The sequence below is a fragment of the Protopterus annectens genome, chromosome 5.part0 (genome assembly GCF_019279795.1).
Source record: "Protopterus annectens isolate FY-2018-M chromosome 5.part0, PAN1.0, whole genome shotgun sequence".
Classification (NCBI taxonomy): domain Eukaryota; kingdom Metazoa; phylum Chordata; order Ceratodontiformes; family Protopteridae; genus Protopterus; species Protopterus annectens.
This window is the reverse complement of record NC_056735.1, coordinates 634,426,313-634,454,081: the sequence shown is the minus strand read 5'-3', so window position 1 is coordinate 634,454,081 and position 27,769 is coordinate 634,426,313. Positions and strand designations below refer to the sequence as shown.

Sequence of the window (27,769 nt, the reverse complement as noted above, 5' to 3'; positions counted from 1 at the left end):
CAGACTGAAACAGATCACCAACTCTAGTCACTATTTTGAGAACGCCTATGCATACAGCCAGATTGCAACACATGATGTTGAAATTGCAAATGTATAATTTCAATCCTGTCTACACAAAAGGCAAACTTCTTTATCTTGCTGACACTTTGTCCAGATCACCCAGAAATACCACTGAACAGCATGAAAATGAGAAACTTGATTTTGAAATTAATGGAAGTGAGAAATTTTTCTTCCACACTTCTTAATGAGCTTGGAAGTCATACAGCCTTAGATCCATTTGTTCAGAAACTCAACCACTTTATCAGTTAAGGATGATTTTCAAAGCAATCTTGTTTACCTCATGACCTGCAAACTTATTTTCCTTACAAAGATGAGATTTTGTCTGACAATGGTATCATCATGAAAGGTCCAAAAGAGATTGTTCCAAAATCCTTGTAACAAAAGTACATTAATATTCTGTATGGAGGCCACCCAGGAGCTGACTCTATCAAAAGAAGGGGAAGAGGATTAGTATTTTGGCCTTCTATGTCAAGGGATATTGAGACAGTACTTTCATATTGTTCTGTATGTAATAGTACTAAGCTGCATCAACAGAAAGAACCACTTCAGCCAAACCAGATTCCTGAACTACCTTGATAAACAGTAGCTACAGATATTTTCAAATGAAATGGTCAACATTACTTGGCGTTAGTAGACTGTTACTCACATTGGTTCAAGATTGACCTACTTCCTAATCTGGCTTCCAGTGCTGTCATTACTAAGTTGAAGCATTATTTTGCAGTCCATGGTAGTTTGCACAAAGTTATTTCTTACAATGGTACACAGTTTACAAGCCAGCAGTTCATAAGATTTGCTGATGAGTGGAACTTTATTCATGTTATGAGTAGCCTTGAGTACCCTCAGTCAAAAGGTTTAGCAGAACATGCAGTTCAAAGTATGAAACAATTACTAGAGAAGTGGAAATGAGACAATAGTGATGTTTTTCTGAATCTCTTGAATCTCAGAAATATTCCTCATGAAAAACATCATTGATTAGGCAACATACATGAGCACAAGTTCCTGGACATTGTTAATTCAAATGCTATGGAACAGTTAGTCTGCACCCCTACGAGGGGTTGAATGCCCTCCTCTTGGTACTCACCAACATGGTGGGGGGGGGTCACTGCACTACTCCCTGTGTGCTGCAGTTTCTGGTAAAGCCAGACCATAAATCTATCTCGTTTGAAGTAAAGATCATACCTGACACTACTGCAGGAGTAACAAAATTGAAAAATTTCTCCAAAGCAAGCTTTAGTCTACTAAGCAAAGGTATAAAAATTTCAAATCCTCTGCTAACACAGCCAACAATGACTCCTGTGCAGAGAAGTACACAGATGCCCTCTATAGACATCTAAACAATTGTGTAGACTCAGCTGTACCTGACAGGATCAAAACTGGGTCCTCCCAAAGAAAAAGAACACCCTGGTGGACCACAAGCATAAATAAGTTATATAACAAAAGGATGAAAATTTTATCTAAGAGGGAACTTACTCAGCTGAGGAAGAATACCCTCCATACCTTGAACATGGAAATCAGATATCCTGCAAAATCCTATAAAGCTAATTATAAGGTTAAATAGAATCTCTAGCTAAAGAGAGTCACAAATCTTTCTATAGCAATGTCCAAAATCTTAAAGGAAATGCCCAGCTATGCACTAAACGTATAGTTGATGGTGCCACTCACATGGAATCTGAAGAGATTTCCAACCTGCTGGTGGACAGATTTGGTGCAAACTTCACCCCCCTATCCCCAACAGGCATACCCCAAAGTATCCCTGTTACCAGTCCTCCACCTAGCATCTCCAAAGGGCAGGTTATATAATCCCTTTCCAAGACCAAAAACATGGCCTCCATGGAACCAGATAACATCCCAAGCTGTGTGCCAAACCAACTAAATCAAGACCTAGTGGAACAGCTTGGTGCTGTCTTTAATAATAACCTGAGCACTGGCTTTGTACCAGCAGAGTGAAGAACAGCAACAGTAATCCCCTTACACAAAAGGGGTCCATCAATAGACCCTGGGAACTACAGATCCATAAACCTAATCAGCCTTATCTGTAAGGTCTTGGAAAGAATCATCATGGATCTTATCAACAAGGACATATGCAACCTCTGAACTCTTGACCTGCCCCAGTTTGGCTTTGTTAATAGCAGATCCTGCTTATTGAACCTAGTAGACTTCTTTGAGAATGCACCCAAAGCACTGGATGAGGACAAAGTAGTACATCCCACCTTTCTTGATTTAGCCAAGGCTTTCAACATGATCCCCCACTCAGGTATCATTGAAATAGTCCTACTAGATGGATAGCAAATTGGCTCACCAACAGAATGCGTACTGTCAAAGTTGGGGATTCCACCTCCACCAGTAGACCAGGTACCAGTGGTGTACCACAGGGATCTGTGCTGGGCTCTCTAATGTTTTGAATCTACTTCTTGAAAGTCCAGGCAGAAGTAGATGGCCTGTGAATTATCAAGTTCACAGGTGACTGCAAACTAGTTACAAACATTGAGTCCCCCAATGATGTTAACATATTACAAAAGGGGCTAATACAAATGATAGGTGTCAGAACCACAGACTAAAACTAAATGCAAAACAGTGCATCATTATCCCCTTTGGCAAAGAAGTAGCCCCTGCAAATTACACTATAGACAGCACTCCCCTAAGCTCAAACACAGTGGTGAGACACTTGAGAACACAGGTTTATAGCAATCTAAGCTTAGATCACCATGTGTCCACAGTGGTAAGAAAAGCCCTCTACATTGCATATCTCATAGGTAAGGACATCACATCCAAGATTAAGGATGTTATAACTCCTTTACATTCGACCCTCATCAGACCACTAATTGAGTACAATTCTCCCTTTTGCATGTACCTCACCAGACACTTGCAGCAAATGGAGAGACCACAGAGGTTTCTAACCAAGAAAATTCAGGGCGTGCATAACATGACCTACACATAAATACTGATGGTCCTGTCTCTGTACTCTGTATCCTACAGGCTGCTGACAGGCTACCTGTGCATGGCCTACAGAGCAATCTCCTACCCTGCCCTAATGGAAATGCTGCACATCAGCAAATCAAAGGAACAAGAGTCACTCACTCTAGGGATCTCAACCTGGCCTGTGACATAAACAGTACATACTGGAGACATAGATTTGTCTTCCAGAGATTGCCGCTCTTCTGAAATAAACTCCAACTTCACATGAAGCAGGGTTCCTCAATGACCCTATTTAAACACAACCTCAGCAATTAGATGGGTGACCGTACCCTGGGGTGGACCTATGTCCCTTATGGACAGGGGCATTCAGTGCTGATCACAGATTCACTTTAGTATGGTTAATTAGGGAGCATGGCTAGGCTTATAAAGGCCCCTGGGCCATTAGCCTAGTAACCTCCTATGAACCTATGAACCTTCATGAGCAGAGAATCTTACTTTTCATGCTAAGTCTGTTTTCATTTTAAAACTGTATTTTTTTTTTTTTTTAGGAAATGTCTATCAGTGTTTGTGCTATAAAGTTTGAAATAAAAGTTTTAAATATCTCTAAACATTGTAGAAGGAAAGAAGAAGAAACTAGTATGCAAACTGACAGGCTTAAACAGTATGTATGGTAACAGGGGAGAAATAGCCAAGTAATAGGACACTGGAATGGAATGTACAGGGAGTGCCAGGGGGGCATGCTGTGTGTGGGAGTGGGCCTTGATCCATTACCCTGCCTAGGGCCCCATCTGAACATGATCTGTTGCAGGATGAAGTCAAGGCAGTGGTAGAGAGGGTCTTGACCTTGTCTAAAATAGTTTTTTATGGTGAGTATAGTAAAAGGTAATAGCCTTAGACAACCATTTGGAAATAGTCTGTTTTGACACAGGTTGCCCCTTCTTCTTACTTCACAAGAAATGAACAATTGATCCAAAGATCTGAAAGATTTAGTTCTGTCAAAGTAGTACTGGAGTTGTCTGTGGACATACAAGGTATGCAATGTCCTTTCTCCCTCATTTTAAGGTTCCTGAAAGAAAACAGTGAGATGGATAATTTGACTTAAAGTAAACTCGTATACCACTTCAGGCATAAAAGAAAGATTAGTTCTCAAATCTCTGTTCCTATGGAGAAAAAGATAGGGCTGACTCACCATAAGAGCAGGCAACACAGATATCCTTCTTGCAGATGTCAGAGGAATCAGTAAAAGTGTTTTCCATGATAAGACCCTCAAGTCATCCAGATTAGCTGGTTCAAATGGAGCAGGTGTTAGCTTCTCTAAGACAAAATTAAGATCCCAAGGAGAGGCCATTGTTTTTCCTGGCCTTTCATGCAAAACCCCTTAAAAGAACATTTTTATATGAGACTACATTGAAAGAGAAAGATCCATGGACAGAGATGCTGAAATGGCTGATAAATAAACCTTGACAGAGGAATAAGAAATGTTGTAAGATCATATCCATAAGTGTAAAGATTCATACTCTAATGATCAATTAAAGTAGTCATTCCTTGTCCTTATTTCTGTTTCTTAAAGGAATAACTAGTGCAATAACATGTCACACCTTGCTCAGGTTTTAGTGTTAAACAAGGAACTAACACACTAGCATCCTACAATATAAAACACTGCTTTAAATTTCTATTTAAGTCTATGATTAGTTGCTAACTACTGTATGTTTGCAGAAAATTACATTATTTTTCTCTGTGTTGCTCAATCTTAGATTAACTTAACCTCCTGGGAGTGGCTAGGGGGTGGGTTGTCTGATGCTTGCCGGCACTTGGAATATTGAGATTTTTATTTCTGCCTCCCTGCTAAATTATGATGCTATTGTACACACGCAAAATAGTCTTTGTACAGTTAATATACATTCTTTTATACACTGTATAAGATCATTTCAGGGAGATTTGTGGTTAGGCGCTAGGATTGTGGTAGTGTTCATGGATGCCAGGTCACTCAGATTAACTGCTTCACTTAATAGTACATCAACTATAATTAGACCTAGTAGTATGTCAAGTCTCAACAACTCATCCTCTCTAAATCACCCAAATATTACTATCTCACACTTATATTCTAAACACAATGATTAAAGTTAATTCTTGGAACATAAATGGTCTTCATAAAAATAAAAAAGAAATTGATAATGCACCTAATCTACCTGAACAAATCTATAATTTTCATTTTGCAAGAGATACACCTGACAAATGACCAATGGGACAATGACAGGAAAAAAACTGGGTTGAACGGATAATATCAGCTGGAAATAGCCTTTCATCAAAAAGCACAGCTTCTTAATTAAAAAAAACCTTCCCTGGAGAAATCCTAATCACTAAATCAGATCCCCAATGGCCAGTGGTGTCTATTTACCTGTTCCTACCCCCAATTAAATGGTCCTATTATGTTCTTAAACAAATGTAGCCCATGTACAAACCAGAATTTATTCATCTGTGAAATTCACAATTTACTAATACAATATACCAATCATTTCTTTATTATAGGAGGTGACTGGAATGCACTTATCGACCCCTTGAGTGATAGCTCAAATAAAAATAGGAAACAACCCCCCAATTAACTGCATCTATTCAAGACCTGATAAATAACCAGTTTAATTGACCCATTCCAAATATGTGATCATGATAGAGCAGCCAATAAGTACACATATTTCTCAGCATCTTATAAAGTCTGGTCTAGAATCAACTTTTCCTAATCTCTGATGTCTTCAACAATAAAATCAATCGTTTTGCCCTTGAAGCAAGATCTATCTCAGACCACTCAAATATAACTCTATGTATCAACCCAGCACAACAGCATAAGGGCAATGACAGCAGTTCCACATGGACTTTAAATACTAACATCCTTAAAAAGATGATGTTATACGAGAAATTAATCAATATCATAAACATTTTGAACTCAAATACTCCACGTATTCCATACCATTTGTTCAATGGGCTGCCGTCAAGTCTGTTATCAGAGGGTTACTTATTCAAAAGGCATCCTTTTATAAAAAGAAGGAACAGGGATATATCACTAACCCCACTAATGAATACAAGAAAATTGATCTACAACTCCAAAACAAATATTCTCTAGCCTTAGAGAGTAAACTTAATGAGACCCAAAATCAATTATACTCCTTCCATCAACAAAATTACTTTTTAGCCGAAGTAAGACTCCTGCATAGATATTTGGAATGGAAACAAACCCCCTCCAGAATACTAACCAAACTAAGAAACATAGAAAATGGCCCAAATTATATATCAGAAATACATTACAAAGGGAATACCCTATATAGTAACTCTGACATTATTAATTCCTTCACAGATATCTTTTGCGAAATATATAACTCTAAAAATCAAACTCATAAGACATTTATACAGAGCTACTAGATAAGTTATCTCTCCCCAAACTACGTAACACACAACAAAACTCTTTAGCTATTCCTATCTCATTAAATGAAATAAAGTTGCCTATAAAATCTCAAACCTAACAAGGCACCAAGCCTAGATGGATTCACAGGCGAATTTTACCAAACATTTAATGACCAACTAATCAAGATTCTTCTCAACCTGTATAATTACATCATCCTTAATGGAATCATGGACAAATACATAAACAACTCTAAAACAATCCTCATCTTGAAACCTATTTCAGAAAAATATAACCCTCTCAATTATAGACGCATTGCTCTCATTAATATAGATATTAAGATTCTGGCGTCCATCCCAGCAAGTAAAATGCAGAAAGTCCTGGCTTCAGTTATTTCCCCAGAACAAACTGGATTCATGAAACTAAGACAACTCTGTGACAACACCCTTACTTTGGACACAGCAATGTTATTTCTAAAAAATGACAACCAACTGAGATACGCACTCATGCTAGATTCAACTAAAGCCTTTGACAAATGTGGACTTAAACTTTTTATATTTAACCATGCAATATTTCAACTTTCCCAACTATATTATTAATATTATAAAAATGTTATATAAGAATGCAACTACCTCCCTATACATTAATAAAACAGTGTCCCAACTATCAAAATCACAAATGGTACTAGACAGGGCTGCCCCCTTTCACGATATCTTTTTCATATTTATCTTGAACTCTCCTACTTTTGATCAGCCAGAAAATGTATCATCATATACCCAGAGTTTTTAACAGATTTAAAATACTCAGCATTTGCGGATGATTTAAATATTTATTTTGAGCTCCCGAATAGTGATTCATACAAAATTTGTAAATCAATAAGTCACTTTTCCTCTGCAGCTAATTACAAACTAAATTCCTCAAAATCTTCCATCTTTCCATTGAATCTTCGTAATCACCTAGAATCCTATTTTCCCTTGTCTGACATTCCAGTCAAATACAGAATCAGATACTTGGGGATAACCTTAATGTACACGCATCAAGATTTGATGAAGGCAAATTTATCTAAAGTCTGGGACCAAATAAACAATGACCTATCCAGATGGAAAAACTTCAACCTATCCCTGTTGTCAAAAACTGCCATTGTTAAAATGAACATCTTACCTAGGAAACTTTTCCATCTAAACTCTATTAGCCTAAATATACCCCAAAGTTTTTTCAATAAAATTCAAACCACCATTTCAACATTCCTTTGGTTTGCTAAATCAATCCGAATCTCTTACAAAAAATTAATACTCCCAAAGGAGAAAGGTTGATTCAGCCTTCCCAAATTTAATTATTACTATAACGTAAAATATGCAAACCGCCTAATCCAAATAGTGAGCCATGAATCATCTGTAGATACATGGACCCCAACCTGGGTTAAAATATGGCACAAATATATACAGTCAATCAAACTAACCCTCATTCTATTCCATACTTAATGCCCAATAATGTAAACAAGTTTAAGATTCTACCTGCATTAAAAAACAAAATAAACATTGTTCAAGCACTGCTGCACTCTCTTAATCTCCAGGATATTCTCTCTTTCCTTCAACCTATCTATGTCAATCTTAATATAAAAATCAATAACAAAATGATAGACCTATCCAATTATCCCATTATTAAAAATAGCATGGTTTGGCAATTTTATCAGCTAATGAATTTTAATGAAGTAAAAGAACACTTAGGGGGTCCAAATAGATATGACCCTATGGTAAAACAACTAAACTCCTTAATAAAACAAAAATTCACTAACACTAAAATGAAGGAACAAGATGTAACCCGACACTTTTAATTATTAAAACCCTTTCCCTTAGAAACAAGATGTTTTCTCATACATACAAGCTTTTAACTAATATTAAATATCAACAGTCACTTCTTTACTCAAAATATTGGTAGACATACATGGTGAAATCCCTATAAAATCCAAGTATGAAGCAATATGCAACACTCTAAATTTAACCCCCTTTAAAAATGTATTTTATACTCAGCTTTTGATTAATAACAACTCATACTACACTCCAGCAGTCTTATCAAAATTTGGTTACAACAAAAACCTAACCTGTCCTTTTTGCTCCTTACAATATGCAGACATGCTTCACATCTTTTGGAGTTGCAAAAATATATACAAATGGTGGTGCTCCCTCAGAATCCAATTGGAGAAAATGGGGTATGAAAAAACTGTTTTCTTGGCAAACAACAATCCTAAATATAACTCCTAAAGATCTAACTGGTGTCCGTAAACACATCCTAATTACCATGTGCTCCCTTATCATGTTTTTCATTGCTAAGAACTGGGTAAACCCTTCAGCAATCTCTTGGGAGACTTTCAAAATAATGGCAATCAGATATATATCAGCTCACAAACTTTGCTCTGTCAGCAAAAAGAAAAAATACTTTTTCCAGAACTATTAGTGCAGTCTCTTTGATTTAATTCAAGCAAACTACTTAACATGTAATATGTACTTTCATATGTATTTTTTGTGAAGACCTGTATGCTCAAACTCTTCAATTCTTTACTTGATAAATATGGAATATACTAGTCCTAAATATATAAGTCTGAGGCATTTCTCTTCATTGACAATGGTATTCATGTTGTAAATAGTGCATATAGTGTTAGTCTAGTAATATATCCTTCTTTTTCTATCTGGAATTTCATATTCATACATAGTTTCCCTTTCCTCAACTTATTCTTCTGTTAACAAAAGATGACTATACCCTATCTTGTAACTGCACCCATGTATATATGGGAATTTCAGTATTATATTGTATCCTTCAGGCAGATGTTTTACCATAATTTGTAGGTTGTTTTTTTCTTTACCTTAGTAGTTAAAATTTTTGGTTTTTTTTTGTTCTCTTCTTAGCTATATATGTTGTTGTTGAATTATAGTATGTATAATTATTCACAATGTTATTACCTACTATGTACAACAATGGTTTATTTTTATTATAAAACTTGGAAAAATCAATAAAAAAAAGAAATGTTGTAAGACCATATCTCACACAAATATTGTAGAACCAGAGAACACCTAGCCCTAAATGGGTGCTGGTTATGTTTTTGGCACCAACTTGAAGACTGTTTATTCTGTTTTTCACCAAAACTGGAAAATTTGGAAAAGTAGGGCTGAAAAATCTTAGAGATTCCCTGGATCAGCTTGCCCCTTTCATCACACTTTTTGATCACCTCTGCAGAATAGGGGCCAAACACTAAATATCTCTCCAAAGAATAATTTAAAATCTCATGTTTAACATCATCTGGGAGGCTCTAAGAATACAGTCATGCAAACATCCTAAAAACAGTACCAGCAGCCATAGGCGTGGAAGAGCTATCAACAGAGTCATGCACACACTGTAAACAATGAGTAGCAGCTTGTGCAAGAGCAGAAATGTAAGTTATTTAAAGCAGATTTTTTTTCCACAAGAAGAAACTGCAGATAAAATATTCATAGGTTCATAGGTAGGTACTAGACTATCAGCCCAAGGGCCTAAGTAAACCTAGCCAACAAGGTTCTCTGGCTTGCTCCACCCAAGAAAGTTAATTTCCTGTGCCCCTGTCGAGCAGAGCCACAGAAGTGATCCCCGGGATGTATTTCCTATTTCTCATCCATTAATCAAGATTTTTCTTGGAGAGTGCTAACGAGGAACTTTGCTTGACATAGACGGGTAGCTTGTTCCAGAGTATAGGAAGTCTCTAGGACAGGAATCTATCCCTCCAGCATGTCCTGTTTATTGTGGTGACAAGGTGTAGGTCCCTAGAGTGTGTAGATTGGAGGGATTGGGATTTCTTTAGGTATAGCATGTCCAACAGCTCTGGGTTTAACATAGCTTTATATGTTAGGCAGAGATCTCCTCAGAGTAGGTGATATGCTACAGACTAAAGCTGGAGTTTTTTGACACTGTCAGTGTAGGGCATCTGTTTGAGGCCAGTAATCCCCTATGAGATACTTCTGTGGCCTTTCCAGCTGGTGCAGATGTCTTGTAAGGTACATTCCAAAAGGGGCGTTGTACTCTATAATGGATCTAATGAGTGCCGAGTAGAGGGGAACAATGACTTCTTTTTTCCTGGATAAGAACCCTTTTGTGATGAGGTGTGCCACATAGAAGGATTTCCTGACTATTCTGGTGATGTGATTATCAAAGAAGAGACAACTGTCCACCTGGGTCCCAAGGTCTCTTATCACACATTTGTCTTTAAGTAGACTGTCGTTTATGTGGTAGTTCATGGTACAGAGTTTTTACCAAAGGGGATGACAATGCATTTTTTGGCATTGAGCTTGAGGCCATGCCTCTGACATGAGGCATCTGTCTCAGTGAGGCCCTTCTGTAGGATGTCCACATCATTTGGGGACTCAACTATGACTCCTAATTTGCAGTCATCTGTGAATTTCATAAGCCAGAGGCCTTCTGTGTTAGCCTGTACTTCAGAGAAGTAGATACCAAACAGGAGAAGTCCTAGGACTGAACCCTGTGGTACTCCACTTGTCACTGGTTTGAAGTCAGATTTGGAGTCTACAACATTTACAGTGTGGGTTCTGTCAGTGAGCCAGTTGGCAGCCCATCTTGTGACGTAGGGATTTATACCTATTTTAGTGAGTTTAGCTATAATTCCAGAATGGGGGATGGTGTTGAAAGCCTAGGCGAGGTCAAGATAGGCTGTGTGAACCACCTTACCCTCATCTACGGCTTTGGTGACTGCCTCAAAGAAGACGATCAGGTTCAGATGGCATGATCTGCCTTTCACAAACCTGGGTGAGGTCCAGAGTTTGGAGGTTACCAATGTCTTTGTTTATGAGTTCCATGATGATACATTCCATGGCCTTCCAGACCAGGCTCATCAGGCTAATAGGGCAATAGTTCCCAGGATCAGTGGTGATCCCCCTTTGTGGAGTGGGATGTCTGTTTCTGTGCGCCATTCAGTGGGCACAAAGCCTGATGTGAGACTATGATTAAACATGGTGCTTATGTGGGGAGCCAGCTCATTCTGAAATTCGTGTAAAACGCAGCCTGGGATGTTGTCCGGCCCATGGATGCTGTGTTTTTGGTTTTAGAGAGTGCAGCTTTTACCTGCATAGATGTGATTACATGGACTCTGCATTTTCCTGTATAGATATGGGCCCTTTAGCGGGTGGGGGGCTAAAGATAGCACTGAACCTATCTGCCAGGATGTTGGCAATATCAGTTGGTTCTATAATTTTCGTGCCATTGTGCTGTAACTCAGAGCAGATCTGGGTGTTGCCATTGAGATTCCTGACATAGCTATAGAATGCTTTGTGTTTGCCCTTAGAATCAGTGGTGGTGATTTTGTTTTTGTAGCTAGCTTTGGAGGATCTTATAAGGAATCTCAGCTTTTTAGTGAGACTGACCAGGGAGCTCCTCCACTCGTGGGATTTTACTCTCTTTTGCAACAGTTTCTTGCTTCTGTTGTAGAGTTTGTTTATGGCAGGGGACCACCAGACTGGCTTCCTTTTATTGGAGGATAGCATCTTGGTTCTGTTTGGGATAGCACGATCCATGCACTTATGTAAGTGTTTATAGAATGCATTTATGTAGGATTCAGCAGTCGTAACTGTATTGTCCATCTGCATGGGTGTCATGAAGTTCACCACTTCTGTCTTAAGAAGAATGAATTTGGCTTTGGAGAAATTTTTTACCATTGTTTCCTTAATGGTGGGTGAGGGCGGGATGCGGATATCTAGGGTGATTAGCTTATGGGCAGATCTGACCAATGAGGAATTGATTTCAGGTGTGGAACACCAGTCACTCATGTTGATACTGACTAGGTCTAGGATATTGTTGCCCCTGGTTTGGGGTGTGGATAAGTTGATCCAGGGCATTGGAATTTATGAATTCCAGAAAGCGTTGAGCAAAGGAGTTGGTACATGAGTAGTTTTCCCAGTTAATGGTGGGGTAGTTGAAATCACCCATTGTTAGGGTGTTTGGTTGAATATTTTCCAGTATATCAAGAAAAGAGAATTGGGAATCCTGGGGCATGGTGGGGGATCTGTAGCAAGCTACAATTTGGATTGCAGTTTTGCCCTGAGTTAGTTGCACTTGGATAACCTCGGATGCATTATGCTTTGCAACTAGCCTTGAGGAGTGGATATCCTTAATGAATATGGACACACCTCCACCTTTGATGTTCTGGTCCAGGTTAGATGGCAGAAAAGTGTGGTATGAGTTATAGCCTGGTAATGCAGGGGTGCTCTCTAGAGTCTTGAACCAGGTCTCAATCACTGCACAGATATCAATGTTTTCCACTTTAAGGAGTGCCTCGAGTGAATGCATTTTGAGATTTAGACTTCTAGCACTGAGTATCATTACCCTCAGTTTTTGTTTGCCTGTTCCTGCTATGGTGGTGAATTTGTCATTTGAACCTTGCCTAAAAAAGGCACTATAGGGGTGGCAAGAGCCTTAGCCAGTATCCGGAATCCCAGGGGCAACAGGTGCAGACCATCTCTGGCAAAGCATCGTGGACTGTTGACCATGTCATCCCAGGCAGACAGACACTGGATCCCCTTGGAATGACACCAGAAGCTTAGCCAATTGTGGAAGTCAATCATTTTGTCCTTGTACTGTGGTATCATTCTTGGTGATGGCAGGATGCTACTCAGGGTTAGGGTTATACCTGCCAGGACTACAAGATTAGAGAGCTCTTCCATGTATCTTTTCATGTAGTCCGGGGAGGTACATCTCAGGTCGTTCACATGAACATCAACAATGACAGAGTCATATTTGTACTTGCTGTGGAGTGACCTGAGTGCATGGGTTATGTGGCAGATCCTGGCACCTGGCAAGCAGCTGACAGTAGCCTTCTCCTTGTTTAGCCTGGTGAGTGGGACATCAGTGTGCCTCACTATAGAGTCACCTATGACTAGTATGTTGGGTACATTGATTTGCCTTATGGGCTGTGGTTTATTGGCACACTGAGTTTGTGGGCTATGTATCACTTGGGTTGTGTTGGGGGGTGGAGGTTGCTTGCGTTTCTAATTTGGAGGTCTCTGTTGCTTGAGCAGATTATTATTGAGAGCCTCATACTTTCACAATTTATCAGAACAAACTAACAAATGAGCCTGAAAATTCTAAATTCTGAAAATCAAAGTTGCTTTTCCCATACCTTTCAATAATTTTCCATCCTTAACCAAAAATATTGGATTGGATTGGAATTAACTGTTTAGCAGCAGTGGGAGCAACTAAAGCTTTAACTGCTGGATCTGGTTTAGGAATAGTGCATACACATTTAAAAGGCTAAGGGACTTTATGCATCCTATCTGTCTTTTTATTTACTTTTTTTAAGTTGTTCCTTGCACGGAAGGGATTGATATCCTCAGAGTTCATGAGGCTACAGTGTAACTCTTTGCAAGCCAGTGCTCCTAGTTGTACATTGGGCTTGCTGTCTACCAAAAAAAGGTTAAAAGGATGCATTTTGTAAGACTAAATGAAAACAGTTCTGTATTTTCCTTTAATGAAAATGCATATGAATTCAGGCTTTAATCTCTTCATCTGCTTTTCAAATGTTTTCCTGGATGATAGATAAATGAACTCATAGCAACCCATGATACATTGTGTATAACAATTCCTTTTAGAACTCATAAAGAAAACATAAAATGTATTTTAATTCTGTTATGGAGTGTAGCTTGGATTATAAATCTTCTGCATCAAAGGCTAACTAAAAATTAGTTGATGATAAAAGAATGATTTAAGTATCTCTGCTAATCATTTCAGAGGGTGATAGTTTGCTTACCATACAAACAAGTTATAAAAATAAGCACAGGAAGCAGTACTCTTTGCGGGTATATGTCAAAATGTCCATTATCTTCATAAATTGTGATATAAACTGGTTTACTATCACACCTTCATTTTAACTCCTAAACAAACAATGTATCACTCATGTCATACCATACATATCAGACATGACTCTGTCTTGTTTTTGTGAATATTGCAATCCCTCTGTTTAGTTTTCTTAGAACTCTGACACAACACTTCCAGAAGAGATACATTTCTGATCTATGAAACTGATATTCCTATTAAATGACATCATGATGTCAATGCTGTTTACTAAGAAACATGCCGATCTGTTTAATAGATATTTTTGTTTTTAGTGAATTGCAAAAACAGGAAACATATGCTATGGATGTGCTCAAAAATAAACTACTGTCAAACAGTGCTTGCAAAAACATGTGACACTCAAAAGTTTCATTGTTTTCTCCTGCCCATATCCTCTTAAAAAGAAACATTATGTGAAATTTTAAAAGGTGCGATATTACAGTTTAAGGAAGAATATTCAGAAAAGAAACAAAGTAGCAAATACTTCACTTCTGCGGGAGCATCAGTATTATCTTGAGGTACAGGTTAGTATTAACATACATGCTTGTGCATACACAAACTCACACACACACACACACACACACACACACACACACACACACACACACACACACACACACACACACACACACACACACTTAGAACTGGATCTAAATGTATATTTATCCTGACAATGAACACCCATATATGGCTTGTTATTTGTTATCCAACCTATGTTATTATAGCAATAACCCATGCCTGGGTGTGGGTAATGCTGGATTTACCCACGGTTGGCGTGGTTTGGTCCCGAGGGCGAAGCCCGAGGACCAAACAAAGCCAACCGTGGGTAATTCCAGCATTACCCACACCCAGAAGTGGGTTATTGCTATTATACCATGACATTATTTAAGAAAAGAAACTATTACTTTTCTTAAATAATGGCATAGTATAATGCCTGTTTACTGCCCTTCCGCAGATGTCTGGCATCCGGCAGTTCTGATGTACTGCGTGCCTGCGCAGTACATCAGAGTTGAGCAAAAGCAACGGAGAAAGCAAGATCTCTGTTGCTTTTTTACTGTTTTGCTATGTTAAATGGGTTTAACATAGCGAGACAACTTTAAAATAAGCAACGGAGATGCCCGTTGCTTATTTTAAAACTGTCCCGCTATGTTAAACCCATTTAACATAGCGAAACAGTAAAAAGCAACGGAGATCTTGCTTTCTCCGTTGCTTTTTTTTTAAAACCTGTCTCGCTATGTTAAATGGGTTTAGCATAACGAGACAGCTTTAAAATAAGCAACGGAGATCTCCGTTGCTTATTTTAAAGCTGTCTTGCTATGTTAAACCCATTTAACATAGCGAGACAGTGTTTTAAAAGTAGAGTTATACTAATGGAAAAAAGTCCGGGCGACCAGACCTTTTTCCATTAGTATAACTCGATTTACAATGTGCACGCTGGCCAATCAGCATGCACGTTTTGGGGGGGTCATGGTATAATAAGCATTTATCTCCATTTACCTGCATCATCAAGCATTTATGGTTACTGTAACTGTATCATCAATTATGCAAACTCAAGTCTGTCTCTGTGGTGTAGATGTCAGTGTCCTGAATGTAGAGTCCTGAATGTGAATCACAGGACTGGTGTTCAATTACTGCCCCAGTAACTGGAGGAGTGAAGCAAGGAAGCAGATGTGGAAATGAGGTTCATAAGGAAAACTGGTAGTGGTGGAATTCAGAAGACCAGAAAGTTAACAAAAGAAAGAAGGGTTGCAGGATGAAATATGGATAGAAAAGTTGAACCATGCTAGAAAGATATACTATCAGGCTGTAAGGCAAAGACAGAAACATAAAGCAGATAGTCATCAGATACTATTCATAAGGTATTCCAGCAATAATCTTCTCGTCAATCAAGAAAACAATAAAGGCAGATAGAAGGAACACTTCCAGCAGCTACTGAATGAAGAAACCCCCACAGAAGCGTCACTGCACAATGTGCAGCCTACAATGAAAGAAGGAGAATCCACTATAGAAGAATTAAGAACAGCACGAAGGAAATGAGGTCAGGGAAAGCAGCAAGCACAGATGAAGTCATGGCAGACTTGAGCAAGATGTTGGATGAGTTATGGCAGAAATGGTTTCTGAGGAAAGTTATCATAGTATGGAATGAAGGTGAAATCTCAGATGACTGGAGAATAACCATTCTAGTGCCAGTGTACAAGAACAAAGCTGGCATTTACAAATGTGGGGAGTACAGAGGTATCACACTCCTGTCATTTTGTATGAAGATATAAGATGATCATTTCAGATTTAGATCAGGATGCAGCATAACTGGTCAGGTGTTTACAGTGAGACACATAATGGAGAAGAAGCTGGAGATGTGAAATGGTTTAACTTGGCATTCCTAGACTTAGGGAAGGCATATGACAAGAACTCATGAAAGATGATATGGGCAGTCCTGTGATGGTTTGAAGTCCCAAAAAAACTGGCAGAATTAATTCAAGCTATGTAGAAAGGCATAATGACACAAGTACGATCAGTGTTCAGTCTCACAGAGGGGCTCTCACTGAGAGAGGTTGTGCATCAGGATTCATCTCTGAGCAGATTGCTGTTCATGGACTAAGTTAGCAAACAGGTCAGAGGAATGAAATCAGTAAAGCTGTGCCACTACAAGCAGATTATGAAGAGAAACTTCTGCAAATGATAGGGCACAGGAATGCAAAACTGAAGGCACATGGGATGAAACTGAGTATGGACAAGACAATAGCTCTGGCAACAAATGGGAGAATTAGTAGAAGCTGAAACATGTAATAAAATGGAAGATAGTGGAACAGGTTAGCAGCTTCAAGTGTCTTGGAAAGGTGGTTGAGAAGAAGGGATGTCTGACTGAGGAGGTCAAAGCAAGAATAAGGGGTGCTACAGCCAACTGGGCCAGAATATCAGGGGTGGTGTGTGACAGAAGAATGTCAAAGAAGCTGAAAAATAATGTGCAAAACAATGGTGCAACCAGTGCTTCTATATGGCACAGAAACCTGGACAATAATGGCAGAGCAGCTGAAGAAGCTTGAGGTGATGGGGATGAAGTACCTACAGCTGCAGAGAAATTCAATGAGATCAAATTATGGTAGTTCACTCACAAGTGTATGAAAACAGATTATGATAATTTGGTGGAAAAGATTTGGCAGAGAAAGAAAGAAGGCAAGAAGAGATGAGGATGGCCAGCCAAGAGATCAAATGATTACATGAGAAAAAATCTGTGACAGTCAAGTATGATTGTCAAAGAAGTAAAAGGTGTGACATCAAACTGAGAGAGGTGGTGACAGCAACACTCTTACCCTATGTAGAAATGTGGGAAAATTTGGGTGATGATGATGTACGATAATTTATATAGCATACTGTCTGCAATGAAGGAAAACATACTGTCTAAAAACATTAGTGAAACAATTCCTAGCTGCCAATCAGAAGTAATGAATAAAGTGATTAATATATCATGTATTTAACCTATTTTCCTAGAGAAATGATGGCACTCAAAATGCTGAGTGTTGAAAAGTAAAAAAAAAAATGAAAACCTGATGAAGAGAGAATCTCGAAAATCACTCTTCTCCTTAAAACTTCTTTTTTCATTGGGTAGCATGTCCCTGCTGCCCCCCCCCCCCCACAAACTTATATATACCAACTTTGAGATCACCATACCTCAGAGAAAAAGAAATATTCTGAGAAATGGCATCTCAGACTTGGTATATGTAAGTCTGATCTTTTAGCTATTCAATGTGTGTGTTGAAGGACTTGCTCTAGCAGGTCCTGACATTTCAAATGGATGCCCTCTACTCGTCATCTCATTTATGTTGTTCTTTTCCGTTTCTTTTATGACATTCTGGAAATGCATACTAATATGAGGAAAGCATCACTACCACAATGATAAACTCCACTCCTACATTAATTCATAGAGCAGCATTGTCATGGAAAGTGCCAGCTGTGCTTTGCCTAAAGCATTAATTATAGCACTGATTTTTTGAGTCTTCATTGCTGTGGTATGTGAGTAGTTGTAGTTCCAGCAGCACTCGTGTCCATGGTTACCCGTTGTGTATTCAGCTATCATTCTACATAGGATATGAATTGTCTAATGGCAGAGACCTTGTATGTTTGTTGTGAAGTCATGAATATGTTTTTATTCATTTTCTTTCGGTATGTTAAAAGAATTGCTGTATGAACGTCAAATATATAGTTGCAAATATTGAGTGGAAAAAAAATGACAGCAATCGGAATTTTTTCTGTAGTTTATATAATTTGTTTCATATGTATAATACTATTTTTAACAGGGTATCCTTAAATTTCTTATAGCATAGATGGAGTTTGTTATTTTATATGCTAGTTTCCTAAAGAGCTCTACTGATTTTCTGTGACACTGTGATGCTCCTACATCTGAAGAGCATAAACATGTAGTTCAGATGCTGACCAGACTTTTGTTAATAGCATCATTTTATGCTTAGAGTCTCTTTAATCTGATGTGAAAAAGAAATACCTGTGTCAATAATGTTACTGTTGTCCTGACACTGGACTGATCTTGTGAAACTGTCATTAGTGAGCCAAAGTGTATTTCATTCATTTTGTCATTAATTTATTCAATTTCTGATTACCTGCTAAATTTACTGCAGGGTTGTAAGAAGGGAAAAGTCTATACTGATAGTAAGTGGGTGAAGGGCACAAAAAGTAATCCTGTTGAAGGTACCAGTCCATCACAGGATTCACATGCTCATTAACTTCCATGGAGCACACTCACCTGTGGACAATTTTTAGGAATGCAAGTTCAGCTGCTGCACTTCCTTGAGATATGGGAAGAAACTGCCGTACCCAGTGAAACTCAGCTAGGCACATGGATCATGAGAAAACTCCAAAGAGAAGGATCCACAGCTAGAAACTGACTGGATTGTCAAGTTGTGTGTGGTAGCAGTGATAATTACTGGGATATCCTCAGATGCAATATAACCTTATTAATGGTTGAGACTGTTTAGAGAATGATACAGGGAAAGCTGAGAGCTAAACCTGTCAAAAGAAAGTATATGTTACAATAGAATAAATGTAGAGAGATATCTTTCACTAATGCTGACCAGTTTATTTTAGCAGAGACAATGCATTGCTCACTGTGCTGGCCAGATCCTTAGCAAGTACATTTCAGCAACATTTGCACATTTGCCATCTAGTAAAACCATCCTCAATGGGAAGACTCCAGCCTGTTTAAAAAAAAAGCCCAATGCAAGTCTGTATGTTTTTGTTTGTGTATTTTAAATATCACTAGTTTTTTTTTTTTTTTTTTTTTTTTTTTTTTTTTTTTTTTATAAGGGCCCTGGCTAAATGCTAAAATGAAAATAAACAGTCAAGGATTGTATGCATCTCACTGCAAACTGCTTGTAAATTTACAGATGTACATTGCAATTCACATATTTTTTTAATTGGGAGTCCAAAACACAGATTTGGAAGTGAAGGATTTTAACTTTGTCTATGGCTTAACGGAGACACTTTGAGCCATTGTATTACAGTAATCTGTTTCCCTTGCACATTGACAGAGCTCAAACAACCTTATTAAAATGTGTGTACTATCTTAACACAAATTACAACTACTTAATGGTAGTTTATATACTTTGTTCTATCAATTTATGCCAAGTCATTGTTACTAATGTTGTGGTTGATACTGTATGTTTTGATTTTACTGTGTAGTAACATTTTTATTATACCATGACCCCCCCCCAAAACGTGCACGCTGATTGGCCAGCGTGCCCGTTGTAAATCGAGTTATACTAATGGAAAAAGGTCCGGTCGCCCGGACTTTTTTCCATTAGTATAACTCGTTTTTTTAAAACACTGTCTTGCTATGTTAAATGGGTTTAACATAGCGAGACAGCTTTAAAATAAGCAACGGAGATCTCCGTTGCTTATTTTAAAGCTGTCTCGCCATGTTAAACCCATTTAACATAGCCAGACAGTGTTATAAAAGCAATGGAGAAAGCAAGATCTCCGTTGCTTTTTAGTGTTCGCTATGTTAAATGAGTTTAACATAGCGAGACAGTTTTAAAATAAGCAACGGAGATGTCCGTTGCTTATTTTAACTGTCTCGCTATGTTAAACTCATTTAACATAGCGAAACTAAAAAGCAACGGAGAGCTTGCTTTCTCCGCTTTTGCCCACAGCTCTGATGTACTGTGCAGGCGCAGTACATCAGAACTGCCGCGGATGCCAGACATCTGCGGAAGGGCAGTAAACAGGCATTATACTATGCCATTATTTAAGAAAAGTAATAGTTTCTTTTCTTAAATAATGTCATGGTATAATAGCAATAACCCACTTCTGGGTGTGGGTGATGCTAAATTTACCCACGGTTGGCTTTGTTTGGTCCCTCGGGCTTCGCCCTCGGGACCAAACCATGCCAACCGTGGGTAAATTTAGCATTACCCACATCCAGGCGTGGGTTATTGCTATATTATATCATTCTGTGTAACCATCATATAGTACAAGTGTTTACATTACTCCAACATGAAATATGCATTGTTTTTAAACAAAAGCATCCTGTCAGTGATATCAGCTTTCATCATAATTGTCATTAGCAGCACTGTGTCATTGTGAGGATGGCATTCCTATCCTGGGCACATAGATCTATTTCCAAAAACTACAGACATTACCATGTGGAATAGAGGTTCAATGGTTAGAGTTTGTCTTACTGCCCTTCCCAGGCTCTGTGTCTTTGCCTGTTTTCAGTTTTGAGAAGACAAGCATGTTATGTCAAAGAAGTTCACCACCTGATGGAATTATGACACAAACATCCAAAATGTTCATGACTGTGGCAGTACTGCACATGCAAAGGTTGCAGTAAATGTCTTTGTAACAGCTAATCATGGTGTAAAACACATGTCCAGGCTCAAAAATATCAGTATACTTACTCAATCTTTGCAAAGAGTAATGCACTGCATTTTCTTTTTCTAATAGAAAATGGCCATTAAAATAATGAGTCTCAAGGACTGAAAATAACATATACATTCACCTTTAAAGAAGAGACATTCTACACACTGTGACAGCAGAGTATTTATCATACTTTGATGGAGCCACTTATACCTTGTGAACTGTATAGACTGTGAAATTCAGGAAAGGGTGCTGTGTTAGTGCTTCCTTTAGGAGAGTGTGACCTGTTAACAGGCACCAAAATAAAGAAATTGTGTTTCTTACTGATGTGTAGCTTGGATAATTGGTTACTGTTCAGAGCGCTGTTGATGGAAAGCAGAAATAGGTAATATATTCCAAGCTCAGTCATGGCCAAAGATAAAGATGTGTTAAAAAGATACACTGAAAGTACACCTCACTAAAATGGTTGCAGAGCAGTTCCTCAATATTACTGCAGTCACATAATATGTTCCTGAGGGCAGTAGGTTGACAGTCGTTCTGAATAAATGTTTTCTACAATGAGGCTCCTGTGAGTTTTACCAGACATGAACAACATATATATGTTTTTCATTTTATTTGGTAGTTTGGAGTTAACACTATAATCATGACACATTTCCTAGCATCTTTGCATATGTATGTTTAATATAGCAGTTGTAAAAATGTATCATCTCTGATTCATGTTGTGACACTGCAGCATTTAAAAACTTGCACTTTGTCAATTGCAGTTTGCCAGCTTAGTGCCTGTGAAACTGTCCAACCCTCCATTAATGTAAATATCATAAAAGTCATCACCATAACATGGCAGGATAAAACTCTGACCGGGAGCCAGGCAACTTGATTTTAATTATTAAACCCAGTCCTGAGGACAGAATCAGATGTATGATAGGCTGCAGCAACATTTTTTCTAGCTAACCCATCCTGAAGGGGTAGGATTTTTAGCCAAAAACTAGCAGTAATTGATAGAAATCAAAGATTTGTAATGCACATTCAGAATTGTGGTGCCATATGTGGATGTCCTGATCTCTTTGTGCACTTTTCCCTACTTCTTCCACTAAGGATTTCAAAACTTAGAGCCTTGACCCTAAGGCCCAAATTGATCAAGTGCATCTGAAGGTAAACTACATGGTAGAGGAGTGTCTCTGGAATGGGTGCATATCATTCTTTTGAAAGTTATAATCCTGACAAAATGTTGAATGAATAATATTGAAAACAAAAAATGTCAGTTGACAATTTTTTTTATTTTTTTATTGAAAAATGCGATATTCCAATATTTTTTAGGTGTACAAGTAATGCATCACATTATCTCAGTTCACTTAGCAGCTAATGAAGATATAGTTATGATTTGCAGTGTATTGTATATTAATTGGATCGCATAGTACATGACGGACCCTATTTACCACAGAGAGTAATCAAGGAGCCTCAACCCTCATCACTGACACTGGTGAGAGGTGGTCACTAAAACAGGAATACATTTACACAGTATTTTAAATGCAGCTCTCTGCATCCAACACAATTGCCCCTAAGAGCACACAGGGAATATACTCCACTGGGACTGGACTCTCTGTTTCTCTAGACCCCAAACAACAACCACCTTGGAGCACTGTATCCCAGATCCAAGGCACACACACTTGAATATCTGATGTTACACACACACACACACACACACACACACACACACACACACACACATGGGAAAGGCTGATACAGATTCACTAGCTGTGTAGCCTCTAACCAGATTACAGGTTAGCTGCCACCTGCCAAATACTCTAAGGTTCTTACAAGGGAAAACTGATTATACTGTGTCATATTAATACTGATATAAATGGTAGAGTGTGACTGAAGCAGTAAGGCTTTTTGGAGTAGCCACAGTGACACTGAAATAAGTACAGATACTTTCAAGGTATTAAAAGTGTTCACTAAAAGACAAGCCACAATGAAAAGGTGTAAAAATATTTAATACTGGATAATAAAAATAGAAAACAGGAATATACTTAATATTTAATTACAATATCCATCACAGTTTTCAGTAACAGGAAATATAAAATAACACTGTTGGATAGAATCTCACTAGCAGAAAATAAATACTTAACTAATGTTATGGTACTTTTCCTAACTAAACTAAAGAGAAACTGTCCCTAGACAACTCACTTAATATTGCAAGGCAAGATGTACTGCTGAGATGTTCACTTCCATGAGGCAAGATGAGATACTCCACACACTTAACTGTACAATTAATAACAACTGAACAACTATTACTGAACTGTGATAACTGACATAGATCTTTTATATATCAGGGTCCAAAGAAAACCAAAAATAAAAATAAACTGCTGCTGCCAGAATTTCCTCCTTAAGCTGGTTATAGAATTACATGATATCTAGTCACCTGACTCTGGCACAGTTCACATTCAGAACTCTGCTAAGATTCTGTTGCAGCATTTTTTAACATAAGCAATTTTTACAAACACGTTTTTATTACAAGCATCTGTGCAACATAATGTAACAGTCAAACAACATAATATTATTTACAAAGCTTCAGCCAGTCATGCTGGCATATGCCACACATGCACTGTTTCACTTCTGCTGATATAACTGCAATATCTCATAATGTTACATCTCTTCTCCTCTTTAAAGACTCAAGCTAATATTCTAGTGACCCTGGAAAAGCATCATATGAGAGAAATGGGCCTGTCTGGGCACACATTGACTTATACCCTGTCTTGAGTATCCATCTGAATTGGCATCTGGACTGGCTAATACAGAGGGTTCTCCTAAAGCCCCTTTAAGCTTTTGGAATGTCTGCTTGCAGGCTGGGGTCCACACTACCTTATTTGGCATGTCTTTTCTTGTCAAGATTTTGAGGGGGGTGGCTATTGTACTATAATTAGGAACAGACTTCCTACAGTATCCCTCTGTCTCCAAGAATGCCATCACCAGATTTTTGTTATCAGGGGCAGGCCATGGTTAAATAACTTTCACCTTAGCAGGTTCTGGTGTAATCTTATCACTCCTAACTCTATGTTCCAGGTAAGAGACCTCTGCCATACCCACCTGACACTTACTGAGCTTAATGGTCAATCCTGCCCTTTGCAGTATGCCCAGGACCTCCCTGACATGCTGAGGGTTTTATTATATTAACATAGTACAATTTGTGCCCCTGCCTCCTGGCAAGCAGGTTTACCATATAATTAATGTCACTGACCTTCCTTACCACTCTGAAGTGTCCCTCCAAAGTTGCATGCCATTTATTGTATCTGACAGGAATAAACACCATAACCTGCTATCCCACAGCATATTCTCTGGCTCAGACATTCCTGTCATACCAGACCTTTTTCTGCAGTTGGGTCCCTGCCAGGTTCTCCTAGGCCAAGCCCATGAGCTCCCTAAGCCTTGTCCTGTGCTTTATGACATATGCCACAACAGAGCCCTTGTGGGATTCATACTCACCATCCCACTCATCATAAATCAGATGCAAAGGCCCCTTCATCCTATGCCCATACAACAACTCAGAGGGTGAAAAACCTGTGGATTCCTGGGGTACCTCTATGTATGCAAACAGTAGATGGAGTAAATATTTGTCCCACTCCCTCTTAAACTGGTCCACAAATGCATGTAGCCTGGTCTTAAGTATCAAGTTTAACCTCCCCACAAGAATAAGCCTTTTAGGAGTGGCCACAGTGACACTGAAATAAGCACAAATATGTTCAAGATATTAAAAGTATTCACTAAAAGACAAGCCACAATGAAAAGGTGTAAAAACATTTAATAATGGATAATAAAAATAGAAAACAGGAAAATACTTAATATTTATTTGCAATAAACATCAGAGTTTTCAGTTACAGGAAATATAGATAACATGGTTGGAAAGAATCTCACATGCAGAAAAAAAAAACAATACTAAACTAATCTCACAGTACTTTTCCTAACTAAACTACAGAAAAACATTCCTTAGTTAACTCACTTAATATTACAAGGCAAGATGTACTGCTGAGATGCTCACTTCCACAAGGCAAGATGAGATACTCCACACACTGAACTGTACAATCGACAGCTACTTAACAACTATTACTGAACTGTGATAACTGTTATAGACCGTTTATATATATCATATTCCAAAGAAAAACAAAAACATGCAAACCACTGCTGCCAAAGTTCCGTCCTTCAGCTGGTTATAGGATTATATCACATCTAGCCACCTGACTCTGGCACACTTCACATTCAGAACTCTGTTAAGATTCTGTTGCAGCATTTCTTTAGCATAAGCAACTTTTATGAATACATTTTAATACAATCATCTGTACAAATTAATGTGACAGTCAAATGGCATAAGATTATTTACAAAGCTTCAGGAAGTTATGCTGGTATATGCTACAAATGCACTCTCTCTCACTCACTTCTCCTGATACAGCTGGCCATACCTCACATCACATAGTATGTCATACTTATGGTAACATTTATTCTCTGTCTCCATAATACATTTCCAGAAAAAAGATGCAAGTGATGTCAAGGCACCTATACCACAGCTTGCTGCTTTGTCATGCCAGACTGGTTTCAGGGATGGTTGTGAGACTGCCTTGACTGAGAGGAGTTAAGACCCTTTCAAGCAGTCAGCCCTGCCCCATGACCTGTGGTGGCCTAGTTACATCTACAGCATTTGGAGAAAACAGTGGTTGAGAGTCATTTGCATCACCACATTGGCCATACAGAAATATTCTTGAAGAGAATCATGGATTCACTTGTTTAGCATAACTCTGGCCAGCAGGCTACCATTCAATGCTTAGATCTATTCTTTTTACAGCAGGGAGTCAGTGGTGGATTATATATAGGGTTGATTCAGCCAGTTACCTGAGAGCTCTGGGGGGCATGGACTACCAAAATAACTTTATTTTAAATGTTTCATTATATTCAACATGTAAGCTAACTCATTTCATTCAGTTTATGGGTTTAACATAACATGTTATTGACTGCTTAAAGACTAAATCTTGAATAAAAAATATAGTAAATAACAGATAAAATGAGCATTTAAGTGTAAATACTTTTGATGCTTGCATTTGCACATGCACCATTGTAGCTCAAGAGCTTTATTTGTTTGTTCTTTTAAGTAAAGAAATGTGTCTTTGCTTAAACAAATAAATAAAAAAGTCTACAGCTACAATGACACTGTCAAAATTGCTGTAGTTTTCTATTCTTTATCTTCCCATGATTTATTTGGACTGCAGTGTACAAAAGCTCACATATACTAAAAAGTTTATTTGGATAGCTACAGGCATTAGTGGACTGATAATTTGATGACAAATGTGTTTGTCTGAAACACTACAGGCAACCAACTTTTTTGGTGGGGCCTGTCTGCACTGTGGCTAAAGGCAACTTACCCCATTCATTTGTTCAGTTTAAAGTCTAGACATCTAGTGTGCATTTGTGTGAAATAAACTGGTATACTTAACTCTCTCATTGTCTCTTTCTCTTTATAATATGCTAACAGGCAAGTAGATGGGAGACTAGCTATATTGTGGATTAAAGTGAATTGCCATCTTTATTTAAACAGTTTAAAGCCAAGCATTAAGGGCTGATATATATTGTGTGAAATAAATTCTAACATCTTATTAGACTTTACATTAGATTTCTTGACAACATATTTATTTTATGGGAAGGGTCAACCTGTGAGATTGATGAGTTTCTAATATACATTAATAATTCAACTGATTTTTTTAAGGTTCACCTGTAATTATAGCAGGGAGAATATTAATTATTTGGATACAACCATCACACATACTGGTGAAAAATTTAAGTCCAATATATATCGTAAGCCCACTTTTAGTAATTCGTATTTAGAATATTCTAGTAGTCACCTTCTCTGTCGGAAAAAAAAGGATTGTGAAGGGCCAGATGATAAGAACAGCTAGAATGACTTCTAAGTTTCAGCATGTAAAATATGAGCTGGATGGAATAGGTAACATGTTTTTATTAAGGGGTTACCCAGAAAGTTTGATTGGGGGGACAAATGAGTTTGTTATAGCCCAATGGAGTCTGAAATATAAACCCCTATTAGGTATTGGTTTGGTTGATAACAACACTATACAAGCTGCTACCTCATTTGAAAAGGCACTCATTTTGGAATATGGTCCCTATGTTAAAGAAGTTAAAAGAATAGTTTCCAACAAATGGGATCTACTTAAAAGCACCCCTGACATTTATGAAACTTTAGGTCCTAAACCCCTTTTTGTCTACAAGATATCACATAATTTTAAGCACTTATTTGTTAATAATATTCCATCCAGGATGGTGTGTACTAAAAATGGTACTTGCAAATGTGGATTCTGTAAGCAGTCTCCCCATATTATAGATCTAGATTCTTTATGGCTTGATAGCAAGATAATATCAAAAATGTTATTTTTTAAAGGAAACTGCCAGACTAAGGGAGTGGTGTACCTGGCTAAGTGCAGTAGCTGCTCAGGATTCTATGTAGGCAAGACCAAAAGAACACTTAAGCACAGGATATATGAAATTGTTTATGAAATGAGTCAAAAGAATATGAATAATGCCTTGTATAGACATTTGATTAGGAGCCCTACCTGTTCTACTCTTAAGTCTGGAATACTTGAGCATGTTAAAATTAATCCGAGAGGTGGTGAT

General features: G+C 38.1%; 1 protein-coding gene across 2 annotated transcripts in view; it reads left to right on the top strand.

Moving 5' to 3' along the window:
• The window catches only part of P2RY8 (P2Y receptor family member 8), a 532,049-nt gene that overhangs the window by 92,754 nt on the left and 411,526 nt on the right, over window positions 1-27,769 (top strand). The gene's annotated exons all lie outside the window — the stretch shown is intronic.